General features: G+C 33.2%; 1 pseudogene; it reads right to left on the minus strand.

The window, feature by feature from the left end:
- Positions 1–5,389: 5,389 nt before the first annotated feature.
- The window catches only part of LOC138169925 (RIMS-binding protein 3A-like), a 144,748-nt pseudogene continuing 134,499 nt past the window's right edge, over positions 5,390–15,638 (minus strand).

Here is a 15,638-nt window from a genome sequence, read left to right on the forward strand (position 1 = left end):
CTTCTTCTTCTTCTTCTTCTTCTTCTTCTTCTTCTTCTCCTTCTCCTTCTCCTCCTCCTCCTCCTCTTCCTCCTCCCGCTCCTCTTCCTCCTTCTCCTTGTTCTTTGTCATCATTGTCGTCTTCATCTTATCTCTGTGCATGTCTCTCCCTGTTTGTCTCTCTGTCTCTGTCTCTCTGACTTTCTCTACCCTGCCTTCCTTTTTTTCTCTTCTTGTCTTGCTCTCTCTCCATCCCTGTCAGTGATATGATTAGTAAAAGCAGTTTTTGTTGAAATAGGATTTTCTTCTCTAATCAGAAGTCCTTATTTTATATAATTATAAAAATTTCCATTCAAGTATTAGAATTTAAATATCTATATGGGAGGAGGGTAGAAAAAAGCTCATATTCAGATGCTCATATGAAAGATTAATTTATTGACTATTCATAATTAGTATCCCCATTTGTCCTTTAAAATAAAATAAGAAAAAGAAGTATTAAGTCAAGTGCTAAATTTAGAAACATTCCACATTACCAAGATGGGACAGATCTATTTATATAAGTGAGATGGACAGAATCATGTTTTATATGTAATCCATCAGGGAGCAATTAAGGCACTTAGATGAGATAACTAAAAGTTATCCTTTGCAGGTGATTTTTCAGTTGTCATACTTTCAAACAAAAAGAAAGTCATGCCTTTTATATTAAGGGCTCCATTAACAAAGTACATATTAACTTGTCCAGTAGTTTTATAAATAGAACAGTTGTGTTAATCAGTCAATCAATGAAGTTTGAACTGCCTTACTGCCTGTATGGGTTTACTGTTTATAATGACTTTGGAAAGTGTCATTGAAGACAGAGAACAACATAAAAAATAAGAGAATTGAATTACTCCAATGAATATTTTCTATGATCTCCACAATGCTATTAAAGTATAATATTCTCTTCAGAATAAATTTAAATCTTCAAAATATAAAGAAATTAATCCAGGTATTGGAATGTCTAAGGGAAATTTTACTTTAAAGGATCCTAGATACATAGAATCATTTCTGAAGAGATGTGAAACTTAACCTTCAAAAGCTTCCACCAAGTATCTAAATGGTCAAGCACCATACTCAAACTCCAGGTATTATGGTGGCTATTTCTAATCTATATAGGTGTGACACCATTGCAACTCTGCTGTCTAAAAAATGAGTAGCATAAATGGACCCACAACAGTAATCATTGGAAAAGGGCCTGATATTGGGAAAAAATGAAGGCAAAGGAAGTAAGAAAAAGCAGAGGATGAGATAGTACCATGGAAACATGATAAGAACCTTGCAATTTACCAGGACCCTGTGAAAATTGAACTATAAGGAAACCTGAGCACCACAGAATTGACATTTTCAAATTGTGGCACTAGAGAAGACTTTTGAGAGTCTCTTCAACAGCAGGAAGATAAAATCAGTGAATACTTAAATAAATTAATTCAGGCTACTCATTGGAAGTTTAAATACTGAAGCTAAAGTTTAAATACAGTGGTAGCATTATGAAAAGACAGTGCTCATTGGAAAAAAAGCCTGATATTGGGAAAAATGAAGGCAAAGGAAGAAGGGAAAGGCAAAGGATGAAATAGTATCATGGAAACAACAAACATGAACATGTACAGACTTTGAGAGAGAGCAGAGAAGAAAAGGATCTGGCAGGGAACTATGGTCCAGGGGGTCACGAAGAGTTGGACATGACTGAACAACTGAAAATAAGCATAAATTACCATCAAGGAAGCAGAGTAAGAAGTAATCTGAGAGAATGTGTTAAAAACCCATAGTTTTTAGAAGGTCCTCTTAAATTTTCTGTAGTCTATTATACTTTGAGGTGTAAGCCAGAAGATGGAAGGAAAAAGAGGAAGTGAGGATCTTTACAGCATTTAGGATGATAGCCTGACAAACATACAATGACTAAGAACTAGCCTCAATCATTTACTACTGTGTGCAACCCAGACCAAGTCATTTAAACGCTGCCTTTCTTTCCTTATCTGACTAATATGGTGAAAATACTCTGGGAGTTGTATCTGTAATCCTGTACCCATTTAGTCCAGGCCACAAGCCAAGAATATAGGAGAGTTGGTGCATGTTTTCTTTATTGTAGATGATTGCACATCCATGTATCTTCTGAAGTACAATAAAGTATGGAGTGATTCTCTACTGCTTGTGCTAACACCAAGAAAACACAGATGCTCCACCAGCCAGCACCTAACCCTGCATATGTGGAATAAGTGGTTACGGCAAATAGAGAAATTTTGAATATTGTGGATAAATTCACTTTCCTTGGCAATATACTTTCCAGGGATGTACACATCAACAATGAGGTTGATGCACACATTTCCAGGTCTAGAATCTTTGTGCCTCTCTGAAAGTACTTGTGTCTAGAAATACTGAAGATAATATTGGCAGGTTGGTGGTAGGGTATTAGGGAATTAATTGTATTCCTTTACAATGAAGGCAGAATATAGTATAATAGAAAATGCATAATCAATAACAGAATTGGGCATGAAAATAAAAAAAATAAAGCCATGGTAAGAACTCTAGACCTGAATCAAAGGAATAAATATTACCTTGGTAACATTTTCTTTCTATAGTACAAGCCTTGACAGGTATCTCTGAGTTATAGAACCTGCTTAAAGGATAGGCAAGATAGGCTATGGTAACCCAACAAGTTTTCTCTGACTTATGCTAGATTGATGCCAATCACACCTGAACTTTTTATAACAACCTAGCAGTAAACTAAAAGTTTAACATTGATGTTAGTTGAGAGACCCAGAAACACTGCTTAATAGAAACAAGAGTAGAGATGGAAAAAACTAATAGCTAATAGTTTTTGCCTTTGTTTGACAACTCAGATTCTCTTGTCTGACAGATGAAATGAATTGGTTTCAGAAAAGTTAATATTAAATACTAAAAATAACATTGAAGTAAGGGGTCTATACAGCTAGGAAAAGGGCTGAAACTGTAAAATTCTTTGATATTGTCAGAAACTTGAGATACTGAACAATGCTTTTTTTCCAAAGGAGTTAAGAAAATAGCATCTGATCTGACACAGCCATTGATAAAGTGAAGCTAACAAAGGACAAGAAAAATTGTCAAAGGTCATAGTATCAGCTCATGATAGAAGACGTTGTTGTTGAGCCTTTCAGTCAAGGCTGATTCTCTATGACTACATGGCCCATAGTGCACCACTATTCCTCAAAGTCTAAGTTTATATTCATTGTTTCCATAATACTGTCTATCTATCACATCATCTGTCATAGTCTTTTTCTTTTGCCGTCATTCTATCCCAATATTAGGGAGTTTCCCAAAAAGTCCTATTTTATCGTTACATGGCCAACGTATTTAAACTTCTGTATTTGAACTTTCAATTAATAACCTTAATTAATTTCTTTACATATTGACTGATTTAACCTTCTTGCTATCCAAGCAACTTTGAAAAATATTCTCCAGGACCACAATTTAAAAGCATAGTTCTGTAGTGCTCAATTTCCATTATAGTCCAACTCTCATAGATATGTATTGCTTTTAGAAAACAAAAACATAGCTTTGACTATACACATCTTTGACAGCAAGGCGATGTCTCTGCTTTGTAGTATGCTGCACAGATTTCCTATAGTTTTCCTTCCAAGAAACACATTTTTTTAAAATTTTCTGGTTCCAGTCACCATATTTAAGTGATCTTTAAGACGAAGAATATAAAATAAAATTGGACACTTCCCATTTCTATTCCCTCTATTTGCCAGGAAATGATGGGACCAGTTGCCAAGAGCTTTGTTTTGTATTGTCTTTTACATTGAGATTCAAGTCAGCTTTTACACTGTCTTCTTTCACCCACCTTCTTTCAACCTAAGAGGCTTCTTCATTTTTCTTCACATTTTTTATTAGAATGGTTTCATTTGCATATTTGAGATTGTTGATATTTCTCCCAGCAAACTTAATTGTGACTTTTGATCCCTTGAGTCTGGCATTTTGCATGGTGTACTCTGCATATAAGTTAAATAAATAAAATAATGATTTAAAGCTTTATTGTACTCCTTTTCCAATTTTAAACTAATCAGTTCTTTGATGTTCAGTTCTATTTCTTGTTCTTGACCCACATAAAGTTTCCTCATGTGACAAGTAAGATGACTTAATACTCCCATATCTTTGAGAACTTGGTCCATTTTTTGGGGATCCACACAATTGAAGGCATCAGTATGCTTAATGTAGTAGATATTGATGTCTTTCCAGAACTCCCTTGCTTTCTCTATAATCCAATAAATGTTGGCAATTTGGCCTCTAGTTCCTCTACCTCTTCAAAACCTAGCCTGCTCTTATGGAAATTCTTGGTTCACATATTGCTAACACTAACCTTGCTGGTATGTCAAATAAGCACAATTTGTCACTAATTTGAACATTCCTTGGTTTTCTTTAGGAATGGGGCCTAATCTGATCTTTTCTAATTTAGTGGTCACCATTTAGTTTCCCAAATTTTCTAACATATTGTGTGCAGCACGTTAACAGCACCTGCTTTTAGAATTTTAAATAGGTCAACTGGAATTCCATTCTATCCACTAACTTTATTGCTAGAAACTCTTTCTAGGGCCCACTTTACTTACTTCTCCAGGATGTCTGACTCTAGATCAAGTCAATCCACCATCGTGGTTATCAGTGGCGTTAAGATCATTCCTGCATAGTTCTTTTGTGTATTCCTGCCACTTTTTAATCTGTTCTGCTTATTTTATGTCCCTACCAGCTTTGTCTTTTATCGTGATGATTTTTGCATGAAACATTCCCTGTATGACTCTAATTTTCTTGAAGAGACTTCTTGTCTTTCTCATTGTATTGTTTTCTTCTATTTCTTTAATTTTGTTTTCATTTAAGAAAGCCATTTTGGCGATGTTTTTCTTTTCTTCTTTACATTTCACTTTCCCTCTTTTCTCAGAGAGAAAACCTCATCAGACAGGAATTTTGATTGCTTGCTCTTCTTTATGTTTGAAATGTTTTCTGTTGCTTCCTTCTGTACACTATTGCTAACTATTTTTCCAAAGTTCTTCACACACTGTCTACGAGATCTTATCCTTTAAATCTATCACCTCCACTTCATAGTCATAATTGAAGTGTAAATTTTGCAATAAGAATCTCATCATCTGAGCATCTATCAGGCTTTATTTCAACTGACTATTTACAGATTCTTCACCTATGACTACAAAATATATAATCAATATTGACCATCTGGTGATATTCATGTGTGGAGATGCCTTTAGGGTTGTTGAAATGTTGTGTTTGTGATTTCCAGTGAGTTATTTTGACAAAACTCTATTAGTTTCTGCCCCACTTCATTTTTGACTCCAAGGAAAAACTTGTCTGTTATTTTAATTATCTTTTGATTTTCTTCTTTAGCATTTCAATCCCCTATGATGAATGTGACACCTCGTTTTGATGTTATTTCAAGAAGATATTGTAGGTCTACAAAGAACTTATCATCTTTGGCCTCTTCACTATTAGCAGCTGGAGCATAAACTTGTACTGCTGTAGTGTTGAATAGTTTGCCTTGGATATAAACAGATATTAGTTGGTAATTTTTGAGATTATACCACAATATTGCTGTTATCACCTATTTATTGACTATAAAGGCTACTCCACTTCTAAGGGATTTTTGCCCACAGTAATATATGGACTGATTGTCTGAATTAAATTCACCCATTCCCATCTATTTATGTTCTCTGACATCCAAGATGTTGATACTTAATATTTCCATCTCCTATTTGACCACATTCATCTTACCTTAGTTCATATATCTTACAGTCCAGATTTCTATGCAATATTGACCTTTACAGCATGGAATTTTCCTTCTATCACCAACTGCATCTGCAGCTCAACTTCCTTTATGCAGTGTACTGAATAAATCCTGACCTGAAGGGTTCATCTCCTGGTATTATATATTTTATTTTTTTTAATACTGTCCATGGGGTTCAATAGAAAGAGACCTAGATTTGTTACCAGAAAATATGAGTTCAAATCTTGGCTCTGATATTTACTAACTATAGGTCTTGGAGCAAGTCATTTACTTTTTTGAGACTCAGTTTCCTCAATTGTAGAATTAAAAGACTGAATAAAAACACTGGATTTAGAACAAGAATACTGATTCTAGAATGAAAAGCAAGCAAGTGAGAAGGTAATGATATTTTATTATATACTCACTATATTACAGGAACTGTGCTAAGTTCTCCACAAATGTTATTCCATTAGAAGAACTAGATTCCAGTTCTGATTTTGATACCCACCATCCATTTGTGTGATGTTAGGCAAGACACTAAGTTTTCCTAATCCTTAGTTTCATCATCCACAAAAAGAGAGAGCTGAACTAGATGACATTCTGACTTCACTAATTCCTACCAATTTTATCTTAAACAAGTTATCTTCATTGATCCTCAGTTTCTCCATCTTGTAATGAAAGAGTTGATTATCTGGCATGGAAGGTCTATTCTGGACCAAAATCTTAGCAATATATTTTAGTGTAAGAAAATCACAGTGCTTAGTAGATTTTCTCAGAAAATGAATATTAAATTATGCTATAATAGTATTTTAATTTGCTGTTTTAATAGACCTCTAAAAATTAGATCTTTACCACCAGCTGGAAACTAAAGAATTTATTGTGAAAACTCTGGGATACACCATCGTGAAATTGAGGTATTTGTTTCAGGTGTTAACATATATGTTTCTGAAATCTTGGGCACGCTTTAAAAATTTCATCAAATTCTACAATATTTCAAGGATCTGACAACATGAGAAATGGCAGCTTGAGATGTGTCTCCAATCATAATAGAATATTTGTCCACTCTTTTGAGTCATAAAATCTCCTTAGAACATTGGCAGGAGAAAAACTGGTGTCTTACATGTTGTAAAATGTAAAGTCTATTTTTATTCCCTCAAACCTTTCTTCTGGAGAAAGCCTTCAATATGGGAATACCACATATTAAGATGTTCCCATTGTTCCATTGTAGCTAATCCTATCCTACATCTTAAACTTTAAAGATAATAAAGTTATTATATAAAAGCTATACATGTAAGAAAATGCAGTCAAACATGTTTTCATTGACAATTATTACCAAAAGAATTAATAGATAGATTTAATTAAATAATTAATAGATATAATTAATGCTATAATAATATTTTGTCAATAATTGTTGATATAGAAATTATCTGAATACATTTTTAAAGATTTTAGAGAGCATTAAAATTAAATTAATTCTATAAATTACTGAAAATATATCAGGCATTTCATGACATCACAGAATCTGAATTGAAAGTGTTCTCAAAGCTCTAGTTCAATTCATAACTGAATACACATCCTGTGCACAATATTCCAGTGATTTTTTTTTTACCTTCAGCTCATTTCAAACTGTAGCAATGGGAAGAAGAATGATTGCCTCGAAATTATATATCAGATCTGACCACCAGTCATCACATTCCTGCATCCAAGCTCAAAAGCAGCAAGTGAAAAAACGTGAATTAATTTTCTAGCAGTTAGAATTTGTCAATGATATCATTCCATAAGTTTTCCTAAGCCAATAGAATTTTAATTGTTTTTTTCTTGATATATTTTTAAAATTGATATATATTTATATAACAATATTTGGTCTATCACACTTTATGAATTTTATTGCTAATGAACTAGTTAAGGCTAGACAAAAAATTCAGAGCAAGATATGTGCCCTGAACATTCAAAATAACTCAATCTAAATAAAACTAGGTGTTTGGTACTTGTTCTAGCTTCCTCTGCTCCACATCTAAGAAACCACACTGGAAGTCCCAGTTAGGACTGATACCCTTAGAATCTGAAGATCTTAAGTCCTTGCACTGATGCTTTCTAGTCATACATATATACATATGTATATACATATATGCACATGTACATATACACATACGGATATAGAAAGATATTTCTATGTGTATGTATACATGTGTCTCTCTACAGATATATGCCCTCCTGTTTTTTACCTTACAGGGCTGTAAAATTATGCAAGCTTACTACATAGCAAAGAATAAATATATGATCTTGAACAATGCAAAAATATCAATATTCCTGAAGAAATGAATGGAAAAAAATGAGTGAATCAGAAATATGTTGCAATATTTTCTGTTATATGACACTTCAACAAAACTTCATACCTCTAATTCAGCAATTCTTTGCAGCAGTTTAATTATGTTTATTTAAAGTTTTGGGGGATACCAAAAGTTGTATGCACGTCTATAATATGAAAAAAAATATTTAGAGATATTCTTGGGGCATTATTTTTGGGGAGAAGATACTGTTTTTATGACAAATATAGACAATTAATACTCATATCCATGCTAACAGTATACCAGTGGGCTTCTCAAAGAAAACCTATCGAATCTCCTTTCTGCTGAATGAACAGAAAATTATTTTTCTTTAGTCCAGGCAATGAAATGATTAAAAAGTGTTAAGAAATAACCACATTTTTACTGGAATCATTTAACAGAAGCATCTGTGTGTAACTACAATACTGTTGTTTATAGAACAATATATGAACATCTATCACTTACAGAAAATGTCTGTTAAACAAATTTAGACCCTCATTTGCTTTGGTTGCATTATATCTAGGTACAAAAGCCCTCCTCTCAATTCCCTAAAGGTGCAAAATGGATAACTAGATTCCATTATGCTAAGTGATAATTTCCTGAGCAAGCTTTCACTTTAAAAAAGACTAATGAAGCTTTTATTCTACAGCAGCTAATTCAAACAATAATCTTTTTATAATCTTGACAAAACAGACAATGTTGATATTCCAGAGTGGAGGGAGAGAGGAAGAATTGTTTTATTCAACGGGGACATTATTTTATGAAAAAAAAAAAGGCAAAAAAAATATTCCCTCATAGGGCTCTTCTCATTATGCTTCAGATTTCAATACTTCTTATAAAGTGAGTTCCCCCTGCAAGGCAACCAATTACATTTTATATGGCTGGGTTTACTGCATTTCTGCCTTGGACACTTAAGGCTTTCATTAACATATCCTCTTCACTCTGCTTGGTTGCAAAGAACAACCTTCTTTATTATGAAAGGCTAGCTCTCAGCACATTCTTGGAGTGGCAGGGGAGTTAAGGGTGAAAGAATCCAGTCATGACACATTATTTTGTTCTTTGTTTGTTTTTAATTCTGGCCTTTACACTATGGAAATGAAGTCACATTTCCCCCTGTTAACCATTTATGAGAGCTCCTTAATACAACCTTAAAAAAAAAAAAACTGAAAAAGACCCGTCCAGGAGAAAACAGCATTTTAGATGTAATCTTTTTTTATGCAGTTCATCTTTCCACTCTTATTTTATTCATTATTATTATTATCATTATTATTATTGTCCTCTACACCTATGTTATAGTCACCTTTTTTTTCCAGGGGGACAGCATTTTTAAAGCTGTTCTTTATACATAATGCTCCATCTCTTGTTCCCATGCCTTTATACTAGTGGTCTCCCATTACTAAGTCCTCTCTTTTTTTTGAATCCTTAATTCACATCAAAGTTTCAACTTTTTTGCCCCCTTCAAAATATATCCTACTTAATCCCCAGAAAGGCCAAGGTTTGGCTAGAAGACAAAACAAACAAACAAACAAAAACAACAACAACAAGGGGCGGCCAGGTAGCTCAGCGAGTAAGAGTACCGGCTCCAGTGTCGGGATGACCTGGATCAAATCTGGGCTCAGATACTCAGCACCACACGCAGAAATAACTGGCTGTGTAACCTTGAGCAAGTTACTTAACCCCTATTGCTTTAAAAAAACAACAACAACCTACAATCATTGTCTTTTCCTATTTAGACTGCAATATCCTTGACTTCAGTAAATTAGTCGTCTTTTATTTTATTTTTATATTCCCTGTACCCTAGACTAGGACTAGAGCTTAGTAAACTCTAAACACATACTTGCTTATCAATTGACATATCACATAACTGGTAATCACTTTGGTGAAAGACCATTTTCAAGAACTTAAAAAAGGATCAGACCCCTTTGACGTTGAAATGAGGCAAGATTTTAATATGGTTGTATATTAGCTTCCTTTTCTCTTTTTACAAAAGGTTTATTTATGCATTTTGTACTTAGATCTTAGTCATTCATCAACAGAATTCTCTTATAAACCTGGTCCAATAAAATTAACTTTTAACAAAGGAAAACATAAGCAAAAATGAGATATAACATCCTCAATAGTATTTTTAATTCATAATCACCCTAAATCCATAAGTAAAAGAAGGAGGTACAATTCTTGATTTCTTTGTGTGAGCCAAGTTGCTCATTATACTTACAGATAAATCAACTTCATTTGTATCTTTATTTTCATTTATATTTCATGGTATATTGTATATACTATTTCTCAGACCCTATTCATTTCAATCTGCATAAATTTGTACAAGTATTCTATTATTTTCATTAAATACTCATATTCTTTTTTCTTAAGTAAAAAAGTGTCATATTAAATTCATGTATCACAATTTGTGTTACCATTCCTCCACCAAAGGGCACTTATTTTGTTTCTACTTCTTTGCTCCCACAAAGCATAATTACATCAATATTATATAATTGACTGATCAGTTCTGGCACTTTCGGACTCATTGGGATATATGTCTACTAGTCAGATCAATGGACCAAAAATAAACCAAAAAACACACAATTTTAATTATTTTTCAGCAGATAATAAATTGCTTTCTAAAATGGTGAGACAAATTAACTACATTAGTAGAACTTTAGTTTCCCCATCTTTCTGCAAACTTTCCAGATTAGCTATTTATTTGCTGTCGTATTTGCTGATAAGCTATAGTTATGAGATGAAACCTCATACCAATTGCTTTAATTTGAATTGCTGTCATAATTGGTAATTTTGAGAAATAATTTGATTTTATATATATATATATATATATATATATATAGTTTAAAATTGCTTTGAAAAACTTAAAAACCTTTTGGCCAGTTGTTAATTTGTAAATGGTTAATAGTTAACATTTTTTTTTTACCCTTTATATGTAGGACGGACATCAGATAAATTTGATGAAAATTTCATTGCCACCTCTCACAGTCACAACTAATAATTAACCTTTTGACATTTATTTCATTCATGAAAATTTCCCCCCCATACACTCCATTCCACATAGTCAGAATTATCTATTATTATTTTTGTGATCTCTCTTGCCCATCTTTTGTTTTGTTAAACACTTTTCTCTTATTCAGAGGCATAAAAGGTATGTGATCTCATTCTCTTTTTTTCTTTTAACTGTTGTTATTATTTATTTTCACATAATTTGTTTATTTTGAGGGTATTGTGATATATGGATTAAGATGTTATTCTAAATCTATTTCTACCAATCTACATTCCGATTTTGCAAACATTTCCTGCAAAATATGCAATTCTAACCCAAAGTAACTTTTCTTGTACGTTTCAAACTTTCTTTTTATATTTCACTTTTTTTTTTTCTGATTCTCATCTACCTTCTGCAACTAATTGATATATTCCTCTTTTTCTCAGGATAAAATTACTTTGATGATTCTTGCTTGATAATGTAATTTGTGGTCAGAAAAGTCTCCCCCCCTTCATTTTCACTTTGAAATCTTTAAAACTTTTTGTTTCCCCCACATTTATTCATATATTCATGCTGATCTATTATATTTTAATATGATTAATTTGGTATGCTGGTTACCTAATATCATAACCATTTTTGTGGCACCTGTATACATCAAATTTATTCATTGTGAATGTGTGTGTGTACTTGAATACACATAAATAATTTATGGCTAGTCTTTTTGCTAGAATGTTTATTTTACATAAATAAACAATAACAATATTGGTCTACTGATCTCTTTATCTTATATAGCCTTCACAGGTTTTGCTACTAAGAATATATTTATCTCACAAGAATTGTACAGTGTCACTTTTCTCAATTTCTAAAAGATAATGTTCAATATATGTTAATTGATCTTTAAGTGTGTGATTAAATTCCCTTGTAAATACATATGGACGAGTCGTTTTTTAATCCATTAAATAGTACCTTTATGATATTTTAACATTTTTAATACATGCTTTAGAAAATTTAGAAGGTTTTTGTAGTTATTTATCATTTTCCTTTAAATTCACACTCTTACTAAGGCATAATTTTGCTAATTGAGTTGTTTTTATTTCTTTTATTTCCTTTAATTTTGCTATGAATTTATATAAAATTTGTTTGGTAATTTTATCTTTTTTGTTTTTGTTAGGGAAATCACAGCTTCAATTATTTTTATTTTAAAAGATTACATTTTAAGATTTTGTTTACTGAACTCTGACCTCACAATTCAACTGAACGTGTTCTCTCCAAAATTAAAAAAAAAAAGTTCAAGTCCCACTAATATCTCAGATGCCAAAACATGAGGAAAGTACTGAGCAACCTACCCTGTCAAACCATCAGTAACAAAGACATAGATTCACTCACCCATTGCTTCATCTGGAACTGAATTTGGTGCCACGAAAATTATGTGAAAAGTACATTTTTTTAATGCATGCTACACCCAGTAGTATGCTGGAGAGTGTCTCCTGATATCTTGGGGAAATATTTATAATACTTTATCTTTCTATTATTTGCAATTAATAAACTTTGTAAGCACTAATTGTTAACTAATTTATTAAATTGTATTAGAGAACTAAAGCAGGTTTTTCAACAATCAGGGTATCTTAGCAGAATAGGGGCTCAGTCCTGAGAGCATTACAGAAAGACACACTTCTCTTGTGCATTCTAGATCCAGTGTTGATCTGGGAGTGAGGTTAAGCTCATTTGCAATACTTGTAAATTTTGTCTCTGTGACAGAATGACAGATTCTTGAGGGCACTGACTTTTGTTTTGTTTTTTTCTCTTTCTAGTAACAGTGCATAATGCAAAACAGGTTTTTAATAAATGCTTGCTAATTCATTTGTTTTTCGTTTCCAACGTGAATTTTATTTCCATATTTTCTTGTTTCTCTAATTTTCTTTCTTTCATTTTTGGAGGCAAGGGGTTTGGGGTTAAGTGGATTGTGATGTGAGACACATGTAAGTGTCAAGTGTGAACTCTAGTCCTCCTGAATCCAGAGCTGGTGCTCTATTCACCGATACCACCTGGCTACCTCTGTTTCTTTCATTTTCATGACTTCTCTTGTGCTTTTTGTAGATTTGTCCATTTGTTAATTTTCTACATATTTTAAAAAATGAATTGGAAACATCATTAATTATAAATTTTACATAGCTTTGCCCCCTCTGATATTTGCTTTAACTGAATACAATATCATTTGGTAAGTTGTGTCATCTTTATTATTTTATTTTGTTGAGGTTATTATGATTGGTGTTCCATCATCCAGTCATGTCTGACTCTTTTATCCTATCTTTCAAAATCAGTCCAAATTCCTGTTTATCATTTCGATGATACTATCATTCTGTCTCAACATATGCCAAACCCTTTAGCTTTTGCAAGCAATCTTTTCCAATATAACTCTTTTCTAGTGAATTGTGCTTTCTTGTGACATGACCAAAAAATTTAAGCTTCAGTTTCAGCATTTGACTTTGCATTAAATAGCCTACATTAATTTCTTTAACTATTGACTGATTAGAACATTTGGCTGTCCAGAAACTCTCCAAATTCTTCTCTAGCGTGTCAATTCAAATGTCAATTTTGCAACACTTAACTTTCTTTTTCCATTTGATTTTGCACATATATTAATTGTTGCTATGATTTGCACTTAAGAGCACGGATTGTTCTATTTTCTTTATTGTTTTTTTTTTTTGAGAGAGAGATTAGGGTTAAGTGACATGCCCAAGGTATCATGGCCAGTTTTTGTGTTGTGTCTGAGGTTAGATTTGAACTCAGGTCCTCCTGACTCCAAGGCCGGTGTTCTATTCACTGTACCACCCAGCTGCCCCATAATGATTGTTCTTTAAAACATTATAAAAGATCAACTTAGGTTGGTATCTTAAAAAAAATCTCCTACATTAATTACTAATTTCCTGAGTTATTATCTTTAAAGTATGCTTTTATTATGCTTATGTTTATATTTATTCAAAATTTGGTTTTGCCTTAGCATATAGTCTATTTTAATGCTTTATTAGTTTCTGATTTACATCATTCATTTCCGCCAGATTTTGAGTTCTTTTCTTTCTTCCCGTTTTTCCCCTACCCACCACCCCAAAATAGCAATCCCACAGAATATCCCCTCCTCCAATCTGTTCTCTCCCATATTATCTCCTATACCCCTTTCGACTTTTCCAGTGGATCTCTATGCCTCAGTGGCTGTGCATCTTATTTCCCAATTATATGTAAGATGACATTAATAATAGTGTATATATATGTACACACACACATATATATGTACACACACACACACACACACACACACACACACACATATATATATATAATTAAATATTTGATTTTAAAACTTTCAATTCCAGATTCATTCCCTTCCTCCCTTGTCACCCACCCTTACTGGGAAGATAAGCAGTTTAGTATAGGCTGTACATGTGTGGCTAATGCAAAACAATAACATAGTAGATATATTGTAAAAGACTGACTATATTTCCCTCCCTCCTATCCCACCTCCCACTTGTTCTATTCTCTACCTTGATCTAATCCCTTTTCAAAAGTGAGTGCTTCCAACTTCCTTCCTGCCCCAGCCTGTCCTCCCTTCCACCATCCCCCCCTCCTCTCCTTCCCCCCCATTCTCCTGGAAGGTGAGATAACCTATTTAGTGTGTATTTCACTCCCTCCTCAAGCTAGATTCAATGGGAATAAGGTTGACCCATTCCCTTTTGCTTTCCTATTCTTCCCCTCTATTGTAACCATTTTCCCTTGCCTCTTCTGTGTGAGATAGTGTACCCCATTCTGACTCTCCCCATCTCTTCTCATTATATTCCTCTCACCTCTTAATTTCACCTTTTAAGTATCATAGCTTCCAGTTAAATTGGTCCTGTGCCCTCTATCTATGTATACCTGTAAACATATATACTCACATTCACATATGTATTCATATGCCCATATACCCTCATATATAGACATATATACATATATAGACACACACACACACACACATATATATTTCTAATCCCTTCAACTACTGAGAAAAGTTTCATAAGTTACAATTATTGTTTGTCCATGTAGGAATGTTAATAGTTCAACTTTGATAAGTTCTTTATGATTTCTTTTCCTTGTTTACCTTCTTATGCTCCTCTTGCTTCTTGTACCTGAATGTCATATTTGCTATTCAACTCTGGTTTTTTCATCAAGAATGCTTGAAAGTCCTCTATTCACTGAATGACCATATTTTCCCTTGAAACGTGATACTCAGTTTTGCTGGGTAGGTGATTCTTAGTTTTAATCCCAGCTCCTTTGCCCTCCAGAATATCATATTCCAAGCCCTTCAATCCCTCAGTGTAGAAGCTGCCAGATCCTGGGTTATCCTGATTATGTTTCCACAATATTCAAATTGTTTCTTCCTGGCTACTTGTAATATTCTCTCCTTAATCTGGGAATTCCAGAATCTGGTTATAATATTCCTAGGAGTTTTGGGGGGGCATCTTTTTCAGGAGGTGATTGGTAGATTCTTTCAACTTCTATTTTGCCCTCTGGCACTGAAACATAGGGACAGTTT

This window comes from Petaurus breviceps, unplaced genomic scaffold (assembly GCF_028583685.1).
Source record: "Petaurus breviceps papuanus isolate PSGF00001 unplaced genomic scaffold, PetGlider_PUasm1.0 38, whole genome shotgun sequence".
Lineage (NCBI taxonomy): Eukaryota > Metazoa > Chordata > Mammalia > Diprotodontia > Petauridae > Petaurus > Petaurus breviceps.